This window comes from Esox lucius, chromosome 4, assembly GCF_011004845.1.
Source record: "Esox lucius isolate fEsoLuc1 chromosome 4, fEsoLuc1.pri, whole genome shotgun sequence".
NCBI classification, from domain to species: Eukaryota; Metazoa; Chordata; class Actinopteri; order Esociformes; family Esocidae; genus Esox; species Esox lucius.
In genome coordinates, this window is record NC_047572.1 from 2,189,689 (window position 1) to 2,213,155 (window position 23,467).

At 38.7% G+C, this 23,467-nt stretch overlaps 1 long non-coding RNA gene across 1 annotated transcript; it reads left to right on the forward strand.

Moving 5' to 3' along the window:
* Window positions 1-9,485: 9,485 nt before the first annotated feature.
* LOC117594375 lies at window positions 9,486-14,351 on the forward strand. The gene is made up of 3 exons (XR_004575647.1): window positions 9,486-9,552; window positions 13,695-13,759; window positions 13,864-14,351. It is a non-coding gene; the product is annotated as an uncharacterized LOC117594375 (long non-coding RNA).
* The last annotated feature ends 9,116 nt before the right edge of the window (window positions 14,352-23,467 follow it).

Consider the following 23,467-nt stretch of genomic DNA (forward strand, 5'->3'; position numbering starts at 1 on the left):
AAGCAGACATTTCTCAAATGCACATTAGTTCAAGAGTTTCCAAAACATCTTGCAGTGGCCTTCATCCTTCACCATCCCAACTGCGTGAGCAGGGAATGAGGTGTATGAGCAGACAAATAAATGTCTAAATGTAACAAGAGAAATTAAATCAGAGATTTTGGATAACATTGCACAGGCAATTTTTGCATTCATCGGGTACCCAGAGACCCAGGAAATAGACTCTGTTGCTTTTGCTCTTATTCTGAAGCATCCTTGCCTTACAGAGCCAGGAGGGGGTAAGGGATATGACAGCTCAATAACAAGCATAAAATTCAGGGTTGGCAACTATAGGTCCAAACTTGTTAATGTTAACAAGAAATGCAGTTGATATGAGGATGAGGAGAGCAGGCATGCCATTAAAATGAGGGAAGTGAATTACTTGCCTGACCACACCGAGGGCCAAAATGATATTAATCTAGAGGAGGAAAGGATAATCATTGTGGAGGAAATGACAAAGAAAAGAAGAGATGCCATGCTCATCAGTCAGAAGATGCTCCGGACGTTTTCTCTGCGAAGGAAGGAGACTGTCCAGATGGCTCCAATGGTAACGGAGGTGCAGGACAGATGGTCTGCTCTAGTATGTCCAGATGAGGTACATTTACTAGATTAAAAATATTTCTGTGGTTGTTGATTCAGACTTGGCTTACATGTACTTTAATTATAGGCATACTTTGGGGTTTTGCCCATCTGACTCTTACATAGTATGGCGAACCCTGCAATACCATTCTCATGTCTCTGCCTCCAGTATGACAAAAGTTTGATTTACATTCATTTCACAATTTAAAAAATAAATGTACAGGTATATACTAGCATTCTAGCACACCTGCATAAAAATTAAAGAAACCCCTCCCCTCGTCCACAACCCCTCCCCTCGTCCACAATCGGCAATTGGATGGCACACTGCCGATCATAGGACTCAGTCTCAGATGGCTTAGACCACTGAGCAATGGGAGGACCCCTAACATGTTCTGATTAATTGTATTATACCTTAGGCTCAATACTAATTCTCTGTATAAATAACATTTTAAAACATTCTGGAGACATACATTCTTTTTGTTTGCCATCAACATATCTGTAATGAGTTCAAGGGCATCACCAACATGGACCTGCTAGACAGATCAGCACTCTCCTCAATTCTTGAAACTGTACCATGCCAGAAGGGGAACTCTTGGACAGGAGATGGAAGATGTCCTAGACAGGCTTGAATAACAGGTAACTTCTTAAGACCCTAAAGTTATTTAATTTGAACACCTGACTGTCCTTGCTTGCAAATTAGTGTAATCTTACCAATATTGAACTAGACCCCGGTAAAGCTTTACACAAGGTTGGTAGGAACAGGGACTCCCTTATTTAATATGTTTATGCCTTGACTAATCTATCTTCTTTTAGGATTGTTCATACTTTTACAGGTCTTACAAACTCGAGCTCTTCTCACACAATCTCAAAGAAACTTGTCCTCACCTTTATAAACATAGGGGACAGAATTACTGTAAACCCATTGGCTACTTACTGTAGCGCTCTGAATGAACCCGACTTCCTGTGTACAGATAAACAGATGATCATTGTTATCCAAACATACACTTCGACATTCAAACATTTAAAGAAAAACATTACATTACAAATAATTTCCTAATGAAAAGAAAAGGCCCCTACAATTATGTTACAAACAACAAAAAAGAAGTGACCAATGCAGTCTTACTGTCCATCAAATGAAAATGAATGTAGACAACAACAATTGACATTACTCAATGTATGACAGTCACTAATTCAAGATAAACACCACAACAGTGTCTTCCACTGAGTAGGGACCATGTGACCTGTCCAGTCAACTGGCTCTTGGTACTCTGACCTGTAGTATGTGGAGTCCTTCAGGACTCAGATGGATTCTCCTCTCATCTTGCTGTCAATGATTCATCTAGTAATGGAGTGTGAAGCCAAGTGATCTGACCCTGGAGTCGTTCTGCAATTTGAGTGGTCAGGAAGATTTGAAACAGATTCAACCAGTGTGGTTGTAGAAACCTTCTTGAACATGTTGCTGGTACTCACACTCTGTTATATTTGTCCAGTCAGTGACGTGATGTATCACCAGAAAAGGGGTTTTGATTTTGTTGAAATTTGTTGAAAGTATAACTGCACTTTCATCCACTGGGTATGGTTCTGTCAACTCCCAACTATGAAGACAATAGATCAGTCCTGAAAGTTTCCCTAGTAGTCTGTCAAATTTCCTTTTATCCACCCAGAACTGGCTTGGTTGATGTTTGATTCTTTGTGCTATATTAATGCCAGATGGCAATTAGCAGTAGAATAACACTTTAGACTTTACTTTGCTTAGCAAAATCAGAAATGGTTAGATATATTCTATTCAAACATTAAAATTTTAGACCTTACATCAAACAAACAATTTCCAAATTAACCAATTAAAAACCGATCTTGTGAATGGAAGATGTGAAACATAACAGATGCCAATGTTCCATTATGTATATTTTTTTCATGTAACTCCTCATAAGTTCCAATTTGATTTGCTTTGAGCCCTAAGCTCAACTCTTTCCAATCATAATCAATTACCATATCGTACATCCCCCCTGCCTTCACTTCATCAGGTCAATGGAAATTGACACCTTGAGTGAATGCAGAACAATGACAAATACCACAGGAGGTGCCATCCTGGACCTGCATTGGCCATCTTTTCGGGACGGATATGAAAAATAGAAAATTGGTAGTAGGGATGCATCTAGAATCCATTTGATAAGGAGTCGCATCCTGTATATTCTTCAAACCAAAGTGAAAATGTTAAAAACACAAAAACTCACTAACACAATCAAAAACATCAATGTGCAACACGGTCACTTGTGCGAAGAAATTATATACCATACAGTAAGGGAAAAAATGATTTGATCCCATGCTGATTTTGTATGTTTGCCCACTGACACAGAAAGTATCAGTCTATAATTTTATTGGTAGGTTTATTTGAAAGGTGAGAGACAGAATAACAACAAAAAAATCCAGAAAAAAATTCTAAAATGTTGTAAATTGATTTGCATTTTACTGAGTGAAATATTTGATCCCCTCTTAATCAGAAAGATTTCCGGTTCCAGCCCAGCCAACATGTCCATGTGGGCCCCACATGGGTTTTCTCTGGGTTATATGGGTGTCATGTGGGCATGGGCTCAGTGTGGGCACTATGATGGGGTTATTATGGGCCCCAGTTTGGTTTAGGTTGTGGGCTCCAGCTAGGCTGCCGATTTTTGTTTATTTGCGGGTCTTGTTTGGGCCCAAATTGGGCTATATTAGACTACATTTTTATTACAAAATTTGGTTTGTTTTAAAAAGTACCTTCCATACTTCCATACTGAAAATTAAAAAAAATGTAAAATATTTGACTACGTTTTATTTTTTTATTTGATATAATTCAAAATGCACATCATGTTTGTCAAATAATATTTTTTGTTTAAAAATTACTTATTTAGTATTGTATAATATGTGCAAAAAAATGCTTAACTATATTTTCTTAAATAGTAAAGCACTTGCAACATACTTTACTTAAGATTTTATAAAACTAACGTTAGATATTTCGGAATCCATAGAGCTTTCATTTAACGAACACGGTTAGCCAGCCTGGCTCGAACAACTAAGTTAACGTTACAAAAGCTAACTAAAATGAAGTTGGTTAACAAGCTAATTTTATATAATAAAGTGTTGTGATCGCGCCGACTTTTACACGCTTACCGTATTTTTCATTTATCGTTTGGTCTCATAATAATGACCGATGCAGTAACTTTAACTGTTAGGCTATAACGTCATCGTGCAAGAATGCGCCATTTCGCTTCTAGGCCTTTCTGTGCTTTGCAGCCGGTGTAAGTTAACCCAGGTTAAAGTCATACTACCCGTACACTCAGTTTAAGTATTCAGGAAAGTTTTATTTGAGGGACAGATCGAAATTGTTCGTCGTAGTTCAAGAAACATTAATCATTTGTGTCCATTCATGAACGATTCATTGTTTGAATCGGTTCTTTTTACTGAACCTGTTGAGTAAAATCACAAAACTGACAGAATGACTCATTTGAAGTGTTCCGGTCAAGCAGTTCCTAATGCGATGTCTCCACATACAGAATGGATTGATAGATGTAACTAAGTTTATCTAAATTATGTTATCTCAATTAATCAGCAGGACTATGTCGGTATTGATCATTTAAAAATTATCCGAAACATATGTCATAGTTGTGCTTTTAGGTAAAAAGAGGTGAGAAGTAATTTATTTGAATCTTTTCATATTTGTACATTATTAAAGGGATAGTTCACTTTAAAATTACAATTCTGTCATGTCATCATATACTCTCCCTCAAGTTGTTTCAAACCTGTATGAATTTCTTTCTTCTGCTGAACACAAAATAATATATTTTGAAAAATGTCTGTAACCAAACAGTTAACTGGAGCCATTGACTTTAATAGTATATATTTTTTCCTACTATGGAAGTCTATTGCTCCAGTTAACTGTTTGGTCACTGACACTCTTAAAAATATCTTCTTTTGTGTTCAGCAAAAGAAAGAAATCCATAAAGGTTTGAAACAACTTGAGGGAGAGTAGCCAATATGATGACAGAATTTTCATTTTAAAGTGAACTATCTGAACTGAACAATGGTCATGCATGAAGAAACATTATGCTGATGTACAGTTTCACTAATCACAGAACTCATGTTGTTTTAAATAATTTGTTAATTATTTTTAATTCTGCTTTTTAATCTACTGCTGTTACATTTCAGATTCCTTTTTTTTGTGTCAAAATGGAGAATGACTGCTCGCAGCGGACAAAAAGGCGAAGAATACCGTCTAAAGTCGCAGAGCACATAGAGCTAGTCAAAGATTATGTTTCGTCTTGTACTACGAGAGCTATGTCTCCTACACTAATAGCCGAGTTAGACGGTGAAACATACTATGATTCTGTTGATACCCTTGATGGGCTTTTGCATCCTTCTGACAGAAGCTCTACTGCCCCCGCTTCACTTGAGGACGCTGACAATTCATTTGATTGCTGTTATGATGATGATGATGATAGCCCCTCAGCTCAGAGTTGTACTGTAAATCACAACATGGATTGTTTTGAGTACCCATGCCCATCTCTATAATGACAGTGATGACAAAGAAACCAGTGATTCTGACCCTTCGGATGATATAAAAGGTTTTGCAGAATGGGCAACACGGTTTAATATTTCTCACTCTGCATTGTCAGCTTTGCAGAAAATACTGAGGAGCAAAGGTCTAAACATTCCAATGGATCCAAGGACTTTGCTTTCCACAGATAACGAATGTCAAGTAAAATACATTGCAGGTGGATGCTACTACCCTTTTGGAGTTGCAAATGCATTGATGGCAGAGTTGAAGTCTACATGTGACTTAAATGAACTGATTGATTCCCTTACACTTCATGTAAATATAGATGGGTTGCCCCTGTTTAGAAGTTCTGCAGTGAACCTGTGGCCCATTCTTGGTCGGATTAAGGAACTTGAGAATTCTAGTGTATTTTTAATCGGATTGTATTCAGGTTCTGGCAACCGTCTTCAGTGCATGACTATCTAAAGGAATTTGTTGATGATTTGAAAGTTGTCATTCAAGAAGGATTATATTTTAATGGCAAACATTACAAAATTGCACCGCCCGAGGCTTTTATCTGTGATGCACCGGCCAGGGCTTTCCTCAAATGTGTTAAAGGTCACTCGGGGTACAACGCCTGTGAACGTTGTAAACAGACAGGTGTATTTGTGAAAGGTAGAATGACGTATCCAGACAGGACTGCAGAGCTTAGAACTGACTATGAGTTTGAAAAAATGTCTGATGAAGATCACCACACGGGAGTTTCTCCACTAAAAGGTTTAGGTGTTGGTCTAGTTACATGCTTTGTGTTAGACTACATGCATCTTGTGTGTTTAGGTGTTGTAAGGAAGCTTATTTATTTGTGGATTAAGGGCCCTTTAAAGTGTAGAGTCTCAGCACATATTCTTTCTGTAATTTCACATGATCTCAGTTAGGCTGCACATACCAAAGACCTTCTCCAGGAAACCCAGATCTTTGTTTGAAGTGGCCATGTGGAAAGCCACAGAATTCAGATTATTTCTATTATATACTGGACCTGTTGTGTTGCGTAATAATTTACCACAGCATTTATACCAACATTTCATGCTCCTGTCTGTAGCAATGAGAATTCTTCTCAGTCCGGATTTATGTTCAGAATGTTCTGAATATGCAAATCAGTTACTTCAAGATTTTGTTGACATTTTCTCCAAAATATATGGTCCTGAGTTTATTGTGTATAATGTACATAACTTAATTCATCTAGCAGAGGATGCAAGGAAACATGGACCTCTTGATCTATGGTTGCGCTGCGCCAAACAATCCGCGCAGCTCAAACGAATAGTGCGGTTTCGTTTATAATTTTTTTTCGTTTGATGCGGAAAAATACAATTATGAAAATATGAAATAATTATGAAATTATGAAAATCAATAGAAAAAAATAATTTTATCGGTCTTGAACTTTTCCTATATTAGCTGTATTGCTCTCAATATGGTGGTGCTGCAGTAGCACTCTTTAATTCAAATTAATTCATTATTTTGGTTCACAGGTAGCCTGAAACGGAACACTTCCTTGAGTAACGTCAGCAAGAAAGAGGTGGAGACAGCCCTCGGAAAATGGTTTACAAATGCTCGCGATAGAGATGGCAACCGTGCCATGAGAGCCCAGCCGAGGAGAGCAGCACAGTCAGACGTGTAAGTTACACAATCTTAACATCTGTAAAGTTAACCAATCAGAATCATATATTCAACTGCACTGCTTTTTAAGGGCTAAACTGCGAAGGAAGACCCTTATTGTATTTAAGGACCAATCATTGAGGGTGCATAGGCACCTATTAATGTTGGTAGTGTTCTTATTGTTATTAATCGTCTTAATATTCAAATTTTCTTATTAGGGGTTAATCTAGAATATCTATTGTATTTGCTCAGATTATTTTGGGGGGTATGAGCGTGAAGCATGATTATAATTTAGAATATACTCATGCATTTCTTTAATAAATGTTCATGTCAAACTGATTTTCTGCTGTTCTGCAGTATAAAAGTATTTCTTTTTCTTTTTTTTTCTTTACTCTTTAGGTTTGAAGCTGAGCATTCTTTACTACAAGACCATTGCCAAGCAGCTTGGTGAGAAAGTGACAACAGTTGCTGTGATTATTCGCAAATGGAAGAAACACAAAAGAACTGTCAATCACCTCATGGAGTTGCAATGAATCAGCCCAGGACTACACGGGGGGGATCTTGTCAATGATCTCAAGGCAGCTGGGACCATAGTCACCAAGAAAACAATTGGTAACACACTACGCCGTGAAGGACTGAAATCCTGCAGCGCCCACAAGGTCCCCCTGCTCAAGAAAGCACATGTACAGGCCCGTCTGACGTTTGTCAATGAACATCTGAATGATTCAGAGGAGAACTGGGCGAAAGTGTTGTGGTCAGAAGAGACCAAAATCGAGCTCTTTGGCATTAACTCAACTCGCCGTGTTTGGGGGAGGAGAAATGCTGCCTATGACCCCAAGAACATCATCACCACCATCAAACATCAAAATTATGCTTCTGGGTTTTTTTTCTGCTAAAGGAACAAGACAAATTCACTGCATCAAAGGGATGATGGACAAGGCCATGTACCATCAAATCTTGGGTGAGAATCTCCTTCCCTCAGCCAAGGCATTGAAAATGGGTCATGGATGGGTATTCCAGCATGACAATGACCCAAAACACACGGCCAAGGAAACAAAGGAGTGGCTCAAGAAGAAGTATATTAATAAGGTCCTGGAGTGGCCTAGCCAGTCTCCAGACCTTAATCCCATAGAAAATCTGTGGAGGGAGCTGAAGGTTTGAGATGCCAAACGTCAGCCTTGAAACCTTAATGACTTGGAGAAGATCTGCAAAGAGGAGTGGGACAAAATCCATCAAGCGTTTTGCCACCAAGTACTAAATAATGTTTTGCAGAGGGGTTGAATACTTATTTCACTCATTAAAATGCAAATCAATTTATAACAATTCTGACATGCATTTTTCTGGATTTTGTTGTTGTTATTCTCTCTCTCACTGTTCAAATAAACCTACAATTAAAATTATAGACTGATCATTTCTTTGTCAGTGGGCAAACGTACAAAATCAGCAGGGGATACAAAAATAAATAATCCCTCACTGTTCAACCTATTAACAAATTTGTCTAAATTAGCTAAACACCCCTCAAATTTGACTTTACCTCAGTACCTTCAAACAGGTCTTCAGAATTGGCTATCAGCTTCTCAACTAAATTGTAGGAGAGGAAAACTCCAGCCCATGTTGCAGTGGTTTACCTGCTACAACCACCAGGGCTATTGTATTAGCATATCTAAAGCACCAAAATGTAGCATTTTCACAGGACAATGGCCAGTGTCTTCATTAACATCCTAAATTTTAGGGAATTCCTCCAACTTTGATTAATTTTTAGTCCAATAGTGGCGGTCAGCCAAACCCTAAATCAACTTTTATGCATACTTTGACCACATCTGTGGTTCTATTGACTTTAAGATAATTGACGTTAAGACCATCAACAATGGGGGATGACTAGATCTCTACCCTCATTTCAGTTGGTTTCAAAATAGAAAATGTAACATTAAAGCAATCGAGTGGAAACTATATTTGAGCTTTCACTTAATGTTAGAGTAAAACTGAAAATGCTCGCAAAACTGAAAATCGCAAAACTGAAAATGCTCATGTTGGGGAAATTACCACAGGTGAGACCAGTCTGAACCCAAATTGAACCCTTAGCAATAGCTACCCTGATTTATTGGGAAACGATTGTTGGGGCCATTCTAGAGGGGCTGCCGCCCTTCCTAGAGCCCTTAGCTTCACCCATTTATGGTGAGCAATTAAAACGGCCAAATGGATTGTTTAAAATGTTTAAGTTTCCACACATTAAAAATCTGGCATGGTCCTCCGACTGTCTGTAGCAAGATATGTTATTCTTTCAACTTAGCCGATGTCCTTTATATACTGAAGATTTAGAAAACTCCTAAAAATGGTGTTGATATCACAGATGAATGATATCACTACATCAATACCCTATTTGTTCATTAGTCAACTTACCATTTTAGAGTTTAAACTCCATTAACAAGTATCAGGCGTTGGTTTTAAAACACAAGTATTATCCCATTTATCATTGGTAATAAAAATAATTAACTATATTAATTAAACAAACTTAATTCAGCATTTAAAATAGGTCATTCAATTTTATTTTGGGGAGCAGGGACGTCGCTAGGTCTATTTTAGTGTGGCTTTAGCCCCCCTAAAATACAAATTAAATGTTCATTTGGCTACATGTTCTTCTGAGTTTGATGCTTTGAACGTAACTCGCTCATCTGAAGCAAGCTGTCTTCTGTAAATAGTGGCTAACGTTTCTAGTGGTCGGAGAAGTAAATCCTCTCAAGTTCAAAATGGAATAGCGCTGGAAAGCAACGGTATGTTTTGCTAATCAATATACTCCTTGAGCTAGTCCACCACCATTTTTAACAGAAATGTATGGTGTTTAAAAAAAGATTGAGGTCTTAAAAATGTCATGTATGGAAATTGTTTAGACAAATTGCATTTCATGAATTGTGACTTGCATGACTGTTACATCAAAGTGATCAGTCTTTTTTTTCCTTTACCGGAAGGCAAGACAGCTACCTACAACTTTCTAGTAGACACTTAAGAGAAAACTAAGATCTGTGATTTGTAATACAAATAAAAAGCAGTTAATGTAATTCAACAAAGTAGTAAGGTGGCCAATAATTGGAGACCGTGGCCGATTATAGGGGTTGTATTTTTTAGCTATGTCACTAACCAACTACTGAAAATATTAATTTCCCGTTAATTACATGCTAGCTAACATTTGTGTGTCACTAATAATCATCATAAACATTGGTGACTTGATCAAATGATTACTCGGTACAAGATGTTTTTCAAATGTGCTGTTTGATATGCCGATTAATTATGTTCAATTCTTCTATGGAACACAGTCAAAACTGTGCTTGTTTCACAGATTCATGTTTGTTTGGGTTTAAAGTGAACATATTGCAACGTACTCTGTTCAGAGGAAGGGAGTTGTGGTTATTAAATGTTTCTTTTTTTAATTATCATACATTTGTTTATGACATAATTCCGAGATGAGTGGGCTAATGACTAAATCTGTTTTGAAATTACTCATTATGATTCAGAGAAATCTCGCTTAGAAACAGAATATGTACTGTATGTGGATGTTAATTTACTATAAGCTACAGTTGACGAAAGTATTTTGGCTACATAGAATAGCCATTTTTGTGCCTTTTGTTGGTGTCGGATAGATGAGGACAGAGTAGACTTTAATTTCTTTATGTGGATAGAATTTAAGTCATATTAGATAAGTATCTAACAAAGTATGATACAGGTCTACATTTAGCTAACCTTGACAGAAAATATCCTTAGTTTGAAAAATACATGATGAAAATATGTTTTGGGGAGTATACCCAAACCCCCTAAAACGGGGCTTAGCCCCACCATCCATGATTTTCTAGTGACATCCCTGGTGGGGAGTAAACTCACTTTGGTTGTTTTACCCTCTTTTGTAGGCTATGACTATTTTAGTTTCAAATTCAGTCCTCATGGGACACAGCCTGTCTCCTTAACGTTAAAGACTCCTTAACGTTAAAGATCACCATGTGGATTCTTCATTCTACCATTTATACAATATACAAGGAGAGAGAAAACACAACATTTTAACCTTTTGTAAGAAAACCATGAGGCTATTTTACCAGATTAGAAAAACATCTTTGAACCAATTTCAAATTTATCACTAGGTTTAGAAGTACCCATGTGTGCTAACTAACAGCTCAGCATGCTGCAGAAAATTACCATGTGGTGGGCCTGGTAATCACATTGTCGTGAGGCCCCTCTTGAGGCCTTACGGATTAAAACATTAGCAAAGCAATGTTGACTCAAATTACATATTTTAAAGGACCAACCACAACAAAACAGGCTATATCTTGAATACCCATTAAAACATGTTCAAGCATGATAGGAAAAAACAGGCTCTCGAATGCCTATTAAAACAAGCTATATACCATCAAAGTGCTTTTCAAATTACATGTAACATTCAATTAAATATGCTAGGCTATTACCGAGGAAAGTAATCATGTTTCCTTGATAAGTTCCAGCTTCATTTAATGGTTAGGTACGATATATTTTAGGAAATAAAAATGTAAACATTTAAGTTCCTTTTATCGTCCATGATACCCAGGTCCCATAACAGAGACTCCATCTTGAGACTACTGTCGGATGACCAGGTGGTCAAACAAAATATAATTTTTTGTCCATTTTGAATGTCTCCTTTGTCTCCTGTCCCGTGTTACGACTGTTGTCCTTTTTTGTTCATCTTAATTTTCCTTTGTTCCAACTTTGTCTGTCGACTTCCTCAGAATCCATCTTGTTTTGTCTGAAAACTTTTTCAGGCATAGTTGTGAATAACCCTTTTCATTCTTGATGTCATATTCGTGCCATGATATTTAAATACACTCACCTAAAGGATTATTAGGAACACCTGTTCAATTTCTCATGAATGCAATTATCTAATCAACCAATCATATGGCAGTTGCTTCAATGCATTTGTGGGGTCCTGGTCAAGACAATCTCCTGAACTCCAAACTGAATGTCAGAATGGGAAAGAAAGGTGATTTAAGCAATTTTGAGCAAGGCATGGTTGTTGGTGCCAGGTGGGCCGGTCTGAGTATTTCACAATCTGCTCAGTTACTGGGATTTTCACGCACAACCATTTCTAGGGTTTACAAAGAATGGTGTGAAAAGGGAAAAACATCCAGTATGCGGCAGTCCTGTGGGCGAAAATGCCTTGTTGATGCTAGAGGTCAGAGGAGAATGGGCCGACTGATTCAAGCTGATAGAAGAGCAACTTTGACTGAAATAACCACTTGTTACAACCGAGGTATGCAGCAAAGCATTTGTGAAGCCACAACACACACAATATTGAGGCAGATTGGCTACAACAGCAGAAGACCCCACCGGGTACCACTCATCTCCACTACAAATAGGAAAAAGAGGCTACACTTTGCAAGAGCTCACCAAAATTGGACAGTTGAAGACTGGAAGAATGTTGCCTGGTCTGATGAGTCTCGATTTCTGTTGAGACATTCAGATGGTAGAGTCAGAATTTGGTGTAAACAGAATGAGAACATGGATCCATCATGCCTTGTTACCACTGTGCAGGCTGGTGCTGGTGGTGTAATGGTGTGGGGGATGTTTTCTTGGCACACTTTAGGCCCCTTAGTGCCAATTGGGCATTGTTTAAATGCCACGGCCTACCTAAGCATTGTTTCTTACCATGTCCATCCCTTTATGACCACCATGTACCCATCCTCTGATGGCTACTTCCAGCAGGATAATGCACCATGTCACAAAGCTCAAATCATTTCAAATGCTTTCAGCACCTTGAATCAATGCCACATAGAATTAAGGCAGTTCTGAAGGCGAAAGGGGGTCAAACACAGTATTAGTATGGTGTTCCTAATAATCCTTTAGGTGAGTGTATGTACGTGTCATGCCAGAGGCTGCAGTCCTCTTCCTGTTGTATTTTGTACAACTGGACGGCATTATAGTCATTGTATAAGTGCCGAAAAACACAATATCATACTCTAATCCTCAAAAGGAAAATACAGTGTCATCATACTTTGGCACTGAAACACACTGTTCAACATCCCACTAAATTGAGACCGACTGTCAATGCCCATGGACAGGATTCCACGCACTGAAAATCGCGGCCTAGTCGGGTAGTCATAGGGCTTGAGTCGACTACCAAATGCATTTGCAATCCTGACAGGTCGTTATATGGTGTAGTTTTACGACTCACTGTTAATTTGTTCTCAGCAACCAGTAACTGGGAAAAACAACTTCTTCCTCGCGATTGAAAAACTAGCCCCTAAGCTCTCCAACAGTAGAATTGTTAAAGCTTGTCCATCAGGTTGCGGCAGCATGCTGTTAGAAGTCAGCCGTTTCATATAGTGGTTGAAATAATGGTCGTGTACCCGGTCGTCAAGGGAGAGTAATTTGATTATTTATTGCAGCATTTGATAGTCGATCGTTCATAATGTTGCAGGCTCGATACTCAGTCTTGCAAACTCGAGCTCTTCTCACTCAATCTCAAAGAAACTTCCGGTTATCCTCAACTTTATAGACATGGAGGACAGAATTACTGTAAATCCATTGGCTACTTACTGTCACACTTTGAATGAACATGACTTCTTGTGTACAGATAAACAGATGGTCTTTTGTTATCTAAACATAACATACACTTCGACACTCAGGAGTTAGGAAGTCAGACTTGTAATCGGACGTTGTTTCCTTGGGCAAAGGAAAGTTGCTCCAGGCTATGCCTCTGTATTTACTGTAAGTTGCTTCAGATAAAAGCGTCGGCTAAATTACTAAAAAGGTAAAAAAAAAGAAATGGTTCCTCACGGAGCACCTCATAATGCTAAATTGTTCAGCTGTGTAACATGTTTTTGCTGTATATGCTTCAAGTTATTCTAAATGCTAGGAAGTACTAACAAAAGTAAATGTTTTTTTGTTTTATTTTTAGACCTGCTGGACTGTCTCCCTTTGTTTGTTCGTGAAAATCCAGAAAAAATACTGAAGATCTGTGTAGTGAGTATTTCATAAACTAAACTTCATTACAAAGTAGAATTACTTTTTTGGCAGGTATAGGTTTTCAACTCATCCTGCACGTTTTTTTTTCTTTTTGTAACAAGGACACTGCTCCAGAAGATACCCAGATCAGAGGTGTCAAAGTTGGCATCATGGTTGTTGTGGATGATGTCCACCACTTTATCCTCACCGCTGACAGTCAAGAACATTGCTGTTGTGCTGGAAGAGACTGTTGTTTTAAGAGAGATTCCAGACCTGCCTTCTGCATTTGCTTATCTGTTTGGCCTCATCTTAGCCTTGGAGACTGAGTACCCAAAATAACCCAAGTACACTTTTAAGACAATAGAAACGGTCTTCATGAATTTGGGCAGTCAGTGCTCTGCACGAGTAAGGTCCCTTAAAACAAAGCTTTTCTTATGACTATGGTTTTTGATCATAGCATTAGGCACAGCCTTTGAAAAGTGAGCTTCTGTTTGTCTGTTCAAGCCTTGTTTGGAATTCAGACCTGCATTTGTTTAGTTTTGCACTATTAATTGTCAAAAAACCTTTGACCAAATTGTTAATCAGGTTTGTGTAGTATTTGCACTACAAATGTAGAATTAAAAACCTCAAGCAAACTGAAATGTCCTTTATTTGATATTTTTAGACCTTGCCCTACAATTGCTTTAAATTAAAATGTTTAGTTTACTACCTAAACTATCATTTGTAAGTCAACCTAAAAATGTTCAGTCAACTTACAATTTTAAGGCAACTTCACAGCTTTTTTGAGTTCACTCAACTTTTGGGCACAGAAGTTCAACTAACTTGGACTACTGAGTCAAGTCGTAAGTCATCTTTTTTTTTTACAGTATACACTCATGATACGGTTGTAGCCAAAACTTAACTGTTCGAGGAGTCAGTCAGTCCCTGCAAACAACTTTGTGTGCATGGTTACAAGGGAATGTTGAAATGAAAACCAATGGAGTCTTTTTAGTCTAATCCCTGAAAGGTTGCTGAAATAAACATACAGGGAGTAACCCCGAAGCCCACAGCTGAGCTCACTGCCTAATTGTGGACACAGCCTCCATGTCTCCACACTAGCACGGCTGGCTGAATAATATTGGGTCAGGCAGAGAGAGCAAATAACCATTTATCTGACTAAATCTGGCTGTCCTTCTGAAGCATGGAGAGAAAAAGGGACAGTGTGTAATTGGCAAAGCGATGTGATCAAACAATTGACTTTATTTACAGGCAGAAAGTGAGTCCACTTGCACGCAGGTTAGAATTTTCTATCACATAGATGTTTTCCGCTCCTCACGGTACTGGTAACAATGGAGAGTTACACATAGGAAAGTGATACTGAAGCAGGGTCGTACTCTCATTCTCCTCACCCAGCAAGATACACTGCATACCTCTCAAGGTTTATCACTGATATCTTCCCCTACCTCTAAACATGAAATCCTTGTGGTATGCCATTTCCAAGAGCGGCCTGAGAATGAGGGTCAGGGGGGTGGGGATGATGGGTTAAGGTGCAGAGGGCTCTGTGGAGAGGGAGCCCCAGGGAAAGACTGGCTGGTGAGGAGTGCAACAAGAAATTTCAGGCTGAGCCGGCAGGACTACCAGTTAGTATTCTGGGAGAGGGGTGGGGAGAGGTGGTGAGGGACCGATTTCAAGGAAATTTATTTTAATGTGTTTACTGAATTTTTTCAGGACCAGGAGGCTCATTTATCATGCTCATTCATCAAATCTGTGCATAAACCATGAATTCAATCCTATTTACGCTGTGTGAGATTTAAATAAAGATTTGCTTCAGGATATATAAAAATGTACTCACACCCATGAACATTGGGGAACCATCAGGGCCCTCAATTGCCTGAGGGAGAACCTAAGGATTGATACAAATCTGTATATATATATATTTTATCTATTCTAACTTGGGATTTTGTTGCAAATTAATTATTTAAAAATCATACAATGTGATTTTCCGGATTTTTGTTTCAGATTCTGTCTCTCACAGTTGAAGTGTACCTATGATAAAAATTAGACCTCTAAATGCTTTGTAAGCATGAAAACCTGCAAAATCGGCAGTGTATCAAATACTTGTTCTCCCCACTGTATTTGTATACAATTTATTAGGAGTTGATTTTAGAATCTGACTACTTAAAAATAATTCAGATTATTAGTATAAAGGTTGGAACGGCACGATTCGCTTGCCATGATTACAGTTTTTCTCGATTGCTTAAACACATTTCTTGAACCTATGCCTCGTATTCTCAAAACAGTAAACACAAATCCATAATGTCTCACCCAATTCACCAAACATCCTATTTTCAGGTCAAAATCAAGCACTATATCAAAACCATTAACTCTTGCTGAAAAACCAAACTTTGACCTCAGACACAAGCCATCACAACATACACACTAAAACTTCATTTTACACACTGGTGTAATAAATTCTAAACAAAATTTCCAAAACTATTAAGCCACAAACCTTTTCAGATGAACACAAGACACAACCAATGGTTACATTGGCACATTTTATTCATTACTGTATTACAGTACTACACAGTAAAAAAAATAAAAGATTTATTCTGCATCAGCATCCCGTCTTTGCTCTGGGTCAGGCCAGAGAATCTCATCCACATCACAGGCTATATTGGCCCTAGCCAGGCAGCGTGGGTAAAATCCTCTTGCATGCCTGATCCACCCCTGGCACGCATCTACTGATATGTCTAGGCAGGCTTCTTCCATGGCCTGAAGGAGGTGAACATGCATATAAAGTTCTCGGTCATACACTTTCCACCGCCATGCCGAAAAAAACTCCTCTATTGGGTTAAGAAATGGAGAGTATGCAGGCAGAAAGAGGTTGGAAAATATTGGGTTATTGGTAAACCAGTCACGAACCAGAGCAGCGCGATGGAAGCTGACATTATCCCAAACAACATAGTGAGGGTGCTCTGGTTGTGCTGGTTCCCTGTGGTCCAGCTGGAACATATGCTTTCTTAGACCGTCAAGGAATGCAAGAAGGAGCATAGTATTATAGGGTGCTAGACTGGCATGGCGGTGGAGTACCACTCGTTGGCTGATGGCTGCGCACATCGTGACATTCCCTCCATGCTGACCAGGGAAATTTACAATAGCCCGATGGCCGATTATATTCCTCCCCCTTCTCCTTCTTTTGGTGTGGTTGAAACCAGCCTCACCCAAAAAGATAATTTCAGGTGGAACAGGCCAGCCTTCAATCTCAAAGATACTCTGCAAAACACATCAAAACACATGAAGCACAGTTCAAGAGGGCACAAATGGCAGCATAAACTGCTATATTGTGATGGTGCACAATACTTCATATAATATCAAAAGTCATACCTGAACATATTCCACTCGTTGGTCTTTTACCCTGTCAGAGTTTCGTTCAAAAGGGACCGAAACCGATGCATTCGGAGGATGCGATCAATTGTGGAAAGGCTGATGGTATTTGTTCCTTGAAAATTATTATTATCCTCAATCACTCTCCTTTGAATCTCTCTCTGTTGATCCATTGTTCCAAAACTCTATGAACTCACTCTGGCAATTTTATCTATCTATTGAAAGTTCTGATTGGTGTGTGATCAATTTTGACTCGTAGTGTTTCCACCTGGGTAATTGTGTGCTAATTGAGCTTCAGCTGTGCTGACTTGAGTGAGCAATATAGAATGCTGTGCTTTCTAAATGACAACATGGTGTAGGCAATGAGAAATTAAGGGATTTGTGTGTAGATTTTTGCAGTAACAGTCCAACGAATCTGTCTCATGTGTCAAAACCAGGGAATAATGTTTATAGTTTAGTGAAATAGGTGTGCTTTTTGAAAAACTGACGTTATGGTTTTGAAATTTTTGTTCAAAAGCCTGGTTATAGTGTTTAAGCAATTGAGAAAAACTGTAAGTCGTACTGTTAAGAAGACGAAGAGGATCGATTAAGAAATTAAGAAACCCAGAGTACTTGTTCTCCCCACTGTATGTATGAGGTCAGACCTTTTTCCTCAACTGAGGGCCTAGTGTGATGGTCCCAGCCGGACGGGACTGTTCTGCTTCATGTTTTCTGTGTGTCCTTGGTTTGTCATGTCCTTGTTTGGTCTTTCCTGTTCTCGTTTCAGTTTATTCCTTTCACCTGTGTTTAGCCCCCACCTGTTTCTGTTCACCTTGTTAGTCCGTGTATTTAGTTCAGATATTTTCTCCCTGTCCTTGTCGGTCATTGTTGTACTGTGGCGTTCCATGTTCCTGTGTGTAGTCTATTTTGTATTCTGTAGTGCACAGCGTTTCGTTTAGTTTTTTTCTTTGTTCACATTAAAAGCTCCTTCATCGACCCCTGCAATTGCCTCAGTCTCCTAAAAACGTTACACCTAGCTCCTATAGTCACGGTTCGCCAATGGCCATGACCATGTGTACACCCAGTGCCAAGTGGGGAATAAGTTAACTTTTTTTGAAATGAAGACTACTTATTGTGGATTTTATTTTTTCTAAATGTGTGAAAGAAAATAGGTTTTAGTATTGATTTCATTTCTTTGTTTCTCCATTGCCTTTTATGAAATGTTTATTAACTGGCTATGATATTTCATGTAATTTGTCCACGTCAGTTAATTTGTAATAATAAAAATCCATAGAAAATATGAATTTATTCAAATATAGCCTGATGCAAAACCTTTGTTGAATTATGGTAATAGACAGAGAAAAGGTAAAATCAAATGGGAAGCTGATTCTTCGATGTAAGATTTACCATGCACTGCATTTCAGAGACCGAAGTGTCAAAAATGTGATCTATTTGTAGAAAGCAGTGTCTTTCTTATTTTGCCTGTTTAAATATTTTATAGAGGTGAAATAAGATAAATGCCATTCAACTTCAACTGCCACCCCCCTTGGGTTTAGATCAACACACACTTTTCAATAGAACCTGGTCTGTCTGGCATCTCACCCAGGATGGGCCATATAAATGCCAACAAAACAAACTGTTTAATATACTTTACATACACAGATGACCCAAACCTGATTGTTATACTCATTTAATAAACAGGATATTTCCCAATTCTTAAATTGTCCCCAAAGTTTGTGTTACTAGTCAAGCAAGCAACAACAGAGAGAGCAAAATAAATCATGGAATGCATTCATTACGTAACACTATAGCACCTACGGTATACTTCTGTGTCAATCCATTAAAAAATATTTTCCTTAGATTTCTGTTTGGCATTTCATGCTTCAGCATTGTATGGTTACCATAGACTTAAAGGGATGATTTTGAAAATATTTAGTTAATTAGGGCTGTTTTGAAATGCAAATAGCCAAGTTTGTGCACAAGCACTGAGACTTCAGAGTGATACGTAGAGTGTGTACAACTATTTATAAGTCACACTTTGTCCATGCTTTTCTAAATTCAGTTTTTTTTATAGGCACACATTTAGGATAGATTCTAGGCAAAATTGATAAATGAGTCCAAGATGTTCATCTTCCACAGTTCTTACATGTTCTCCAATAATTACAAAGTTAACACAGTCTTTTATGCCAGTACACATAGGAGGCGATCAGTGGTCATAGCCAACCATTACATTGTCCATTATCCTCCAGCACATCACCTCCAATATCTGTCTGTCTTCCAATCACATACATGTATTCTATATCCTAACCTTACATGGCCTGGTAGTGTACCCTCTTGAGATCCTGGCTCCATATGCTTATCAGGTTGTGCGGGGCCCCTAAATAGTGGATACTAACTGCTTGCGATACGGTACCTCATATAGCACAAGATAACGAAGTACTACTCCTCTAACAAGAGAATGGAACTAAAATACATGTATCATCAGGTGTATCATCAGGTAAAGACAGGCTTCCTCATAGTTGTATGTTCCAACCTACGGACCAGTCATGACAGTCACATAAAAAACTCCTATGGTATGGCCAGGATGTGTGGGTAGGGTGTGTGGGGCTCATCAATAACGGGCCCAGCACCACATCCCATCTATTGTCCTTTGCCCAGAGTTAGTCAGTACTTAATGTGTTGTGTTAGGTTTCTCATGCCCATATTCTATCACAGGTAACAATGGGGCCTCCCAGGTGGCACAGTGGACTAAGTTGCTCTTTCATAGCACCAAGTTGACTGACCCAATATTATTTTTCTGGTCTCAGGGGCCTGCAAAGCTAACTGAGGTCATCACGTGTGTGAGCATGCACACACACAGGTTCACCCATGTAACTTCCTGGAATAACTATGTGGAAACTAGATGAAGGGCTTCCTCATGGGAAATGTTACAACAGGGCCTTAGATGGATATGAAGAAAATGGGGAAAGGAGGAAAAAAGGGTTAAAAGGGTGATTAATAAGCATTTCACATTTTAGTCATTTAGCAGATGTTCTTATCCAGAGCGACTTAAAATAAAAATCTAGGTGAAACAACTTCACAGAATAGTAGAGAGTGCATTCTAATCAATAAATAACATATTGCCTAAAGTCAATAGTGGGAAGAAGACTATACAAATAATAAGCATATAATAATAAGCATAATAAACACATTTTACAAAAAGACAACATAGGTGTTGGGGAGGAACTATTTTAGGTACTCCTTGAAATGTTGGGGTTTTAGATGTTTTCTGAAAATCGACACAGCATCTGCTATCCTAGAACCGGTTAGAAATCGGCAGTTACGTATAGTGGTTGAAAAAATAATAATACCCGTTTGTCAAGGGTGAGAGTAATTCAATTATTTTTTGCAGCATTAGAAAGTCTTGTTCATGAGGTTACGGACCTGGTCTTCCTTACACAACCTCAATCTTATCTCACTCAATCTATTCTCACTGTAATGTTGGTTACAAACTGATATATACATTGAAGGGTGTGTCTACCTAGCAAGGATCCGGTTTCCAAGACAGTAGTGGTTATCACATTCTTGTGGTTATCAGAGCGCAACCTACAGAGAGATAATCTAAACAGAGGTTTCTGTTGTTCTCATTATCTAGGCACATTCACTTCCAATGAAACGTACATTCACATTGTAATTGTTAATGCTCAGATTCCATAAACCCTAGACTTGGCTTTGAGGTGCAAAGACAAAGTTGAGTTTTGACTGTGGCGATCGGGAACTGCCTAACTGAACAGGCAGGATGCCCAGAGATGAGTCCTGGTAGGGATATAAGGTTTCAGATATAAGGTTTAATACTAAAGGTAGGAAAAGGAAGCTCCTCTTGCTGTTCAGTAGGCAAGCACTATGGCCTTGTAGTGGATATGAGCTTCAACTGGAAGCCAGTGGAATGTGCAAAGAAACAGTCTCACTCCACCTAAAAAGAATAAAGACCAGGGTAGAGACAAAGCTTTAATGGGTGTGATGGGTGTGTGGCACCCTTGGCAGCCAATCAGAGGGGCCCACACAATTGTTGTGTTGGATGGTACAGAAACTCCACCATGTCACCATTATCTATGTCCAAGTTTTGTGAGTAGAATACAGTAAATAAAACATTATAGCAATATACAGTATAGATTATTAGAGTAAAAAGTTGAGTGTAGTTTAGTGCAGTACAGTACAATAAGGTAAAGAGAAGTACAGTAAAGTCCAGTAAAGTATATTACATGTGCTCTGCTCTTATGTGGCCATCCTCTTTTCCCCCAGACACAACACCGGGCCAAGGAGAGTTTGTACACACATACTGCTACCGTGCCTTGTGACTAATATCACTTTCTATTCAACTTATTTATTGTGGCCAACTTATTCATATCACCTGTTCATCTCCGATTTTTCTTTTCATACTTTAATACCCACCCACAGCACATGCTGATTGGATGGACTGAAAGCCTATTATGTCATTGACATTCTAAAGGAGGCTCTAGCAGCTCAGGTATTAATCTGATAAATGTTGTATGCATGTACAGAAATAAGACAAGTTATGAAGCAGTATGTGCATGCTACCTTGATTATAACCTCAAGTTTGCCCAAACTAGCAAAAGATGTTTCAGCCAAACAAGCATGGTTATGAAAACTTTGCCCATTGCAGTTAAGCTTGGGAACATTACACAAGTATATTGCAGCTTGTTCGTGTCAGCTCATCTGATGTGGTATAACACATCAGGCTTCCACTTCCATAATGGGTGTAGACTCAATTGCAAATATCAGCTGCCAATCCCCATGCGTCTGACCTTTTCTGCTAGTCTTACCCCCTCAAGCAAGTGTACATTCTAGCATTTCCTCCAGTGGTAAAGCTTGACAGGTGAAATGTCTAACTGTATCCCTCAAATTGTGTGTGCGCTACAGAGCTGCTGTACATAGCCCTCTGTGACAATTCTGGCATCATTGGAATTATGAAACATCATGTGGAGGTAGGAGTGTTGAAGGGCAAAATCTTAAGTTGCTCACTTAGTGTCGTGGTTAGCGCACCGATTTTAATATATCTAAACTGCAACTGTAATTACAAAATAAGTAACATTAGAACACATAGGATTCACTTTAGTGTATGATTATTTTCCGAAAGCGGCTCATGGATTTCCTTACTATTAATATGTAGTCTCAAAAGGGTTCCCAGAAAGCAATATGCTGCATGTTAAAGGTTAAAAGCAAGCAAGCTTTTATATAGCACAATTCATACATAGAAGCAATTCAATGTGCTTTACAGAGAAAAAGAAATATAAAAATACAATAGAATAAAAACAAATACTAGAATAAAAACAATAAACAACAATAAAACATCATAATAATAAAACATTGCATAAGAAAATAGAAATAGAATAAAAACTAAATAAAAACAACTTATGTAGTAGATTCCATAAGGAAGCTATAATGCCATCAGGACCACATCATCCGCAAAAAGCAGCGATGAGATCCCCAGCCCACCAAACTGCAACCCCTCCCCACTCAGACTACGCCTCGATATCCTGTCCATAAAAGTTACAAACAGGATTGGTGACAAAGCGCAGCCCTGGCAGAGGCCAACCCCCACCTGGAACGAGTCCGACTTACTACCGAGAACCCGAACACAGCTCTCACTTTGGACGTACAGGGATTGGATAGCCCTCAAAAGGGACCTCCTCACCCCATACTCCCACAGCACCTCCCACAGTATCTCCTGCGGGACCCGGTCATACGCCTTCTCCAAATCCGCAAAACACATGTAGACTGGATGGGCATATTCATGTTTACAAATACAATTACTTATTGATAACTTGAAAACAAGGTCTACAGTTGTGGCCTAAACCGAAATAGATCGTTAACAATAACAGAATGCTCTAGGCTTGTCTAGGCTTTGTAAACTTGTAATCTGCCCACCCCAAATGACTCATTCTTGAACTCAGTGTTAAGCATGTATGAGTTTTGCAAAGGTTTGTAAAGTGTGTACATGACATACAATTGCCAGTCAGACTATGTCTCCATTGCTTATGTGCAACATGTTAGTCAATTGAATTATCACTGAGCCTTATTTTGTCAGTGGATCGCAAACTTCTGTGACAAGACAATTAACATACACTATCTACACTCACCTAAAGGATTATTAGGAACACCATGCTAATACTGTGTTTGACCCCCTTCCGCCTTCAGAACTGCCTTAATTCTACGTGGCATTGATTCAACAAGGTGCTGAAAGCATTCTTTAGAAATGTTGGCCCATATTGATAGGATAGCATCTTGCAGTTGATGGACATTTGTGGGATGCACATCCAGGGCACGAAGCTCCCGTTCCACCACATCCCAAAGATGCTCTATTGGGTTGAAATCTGGTGACTG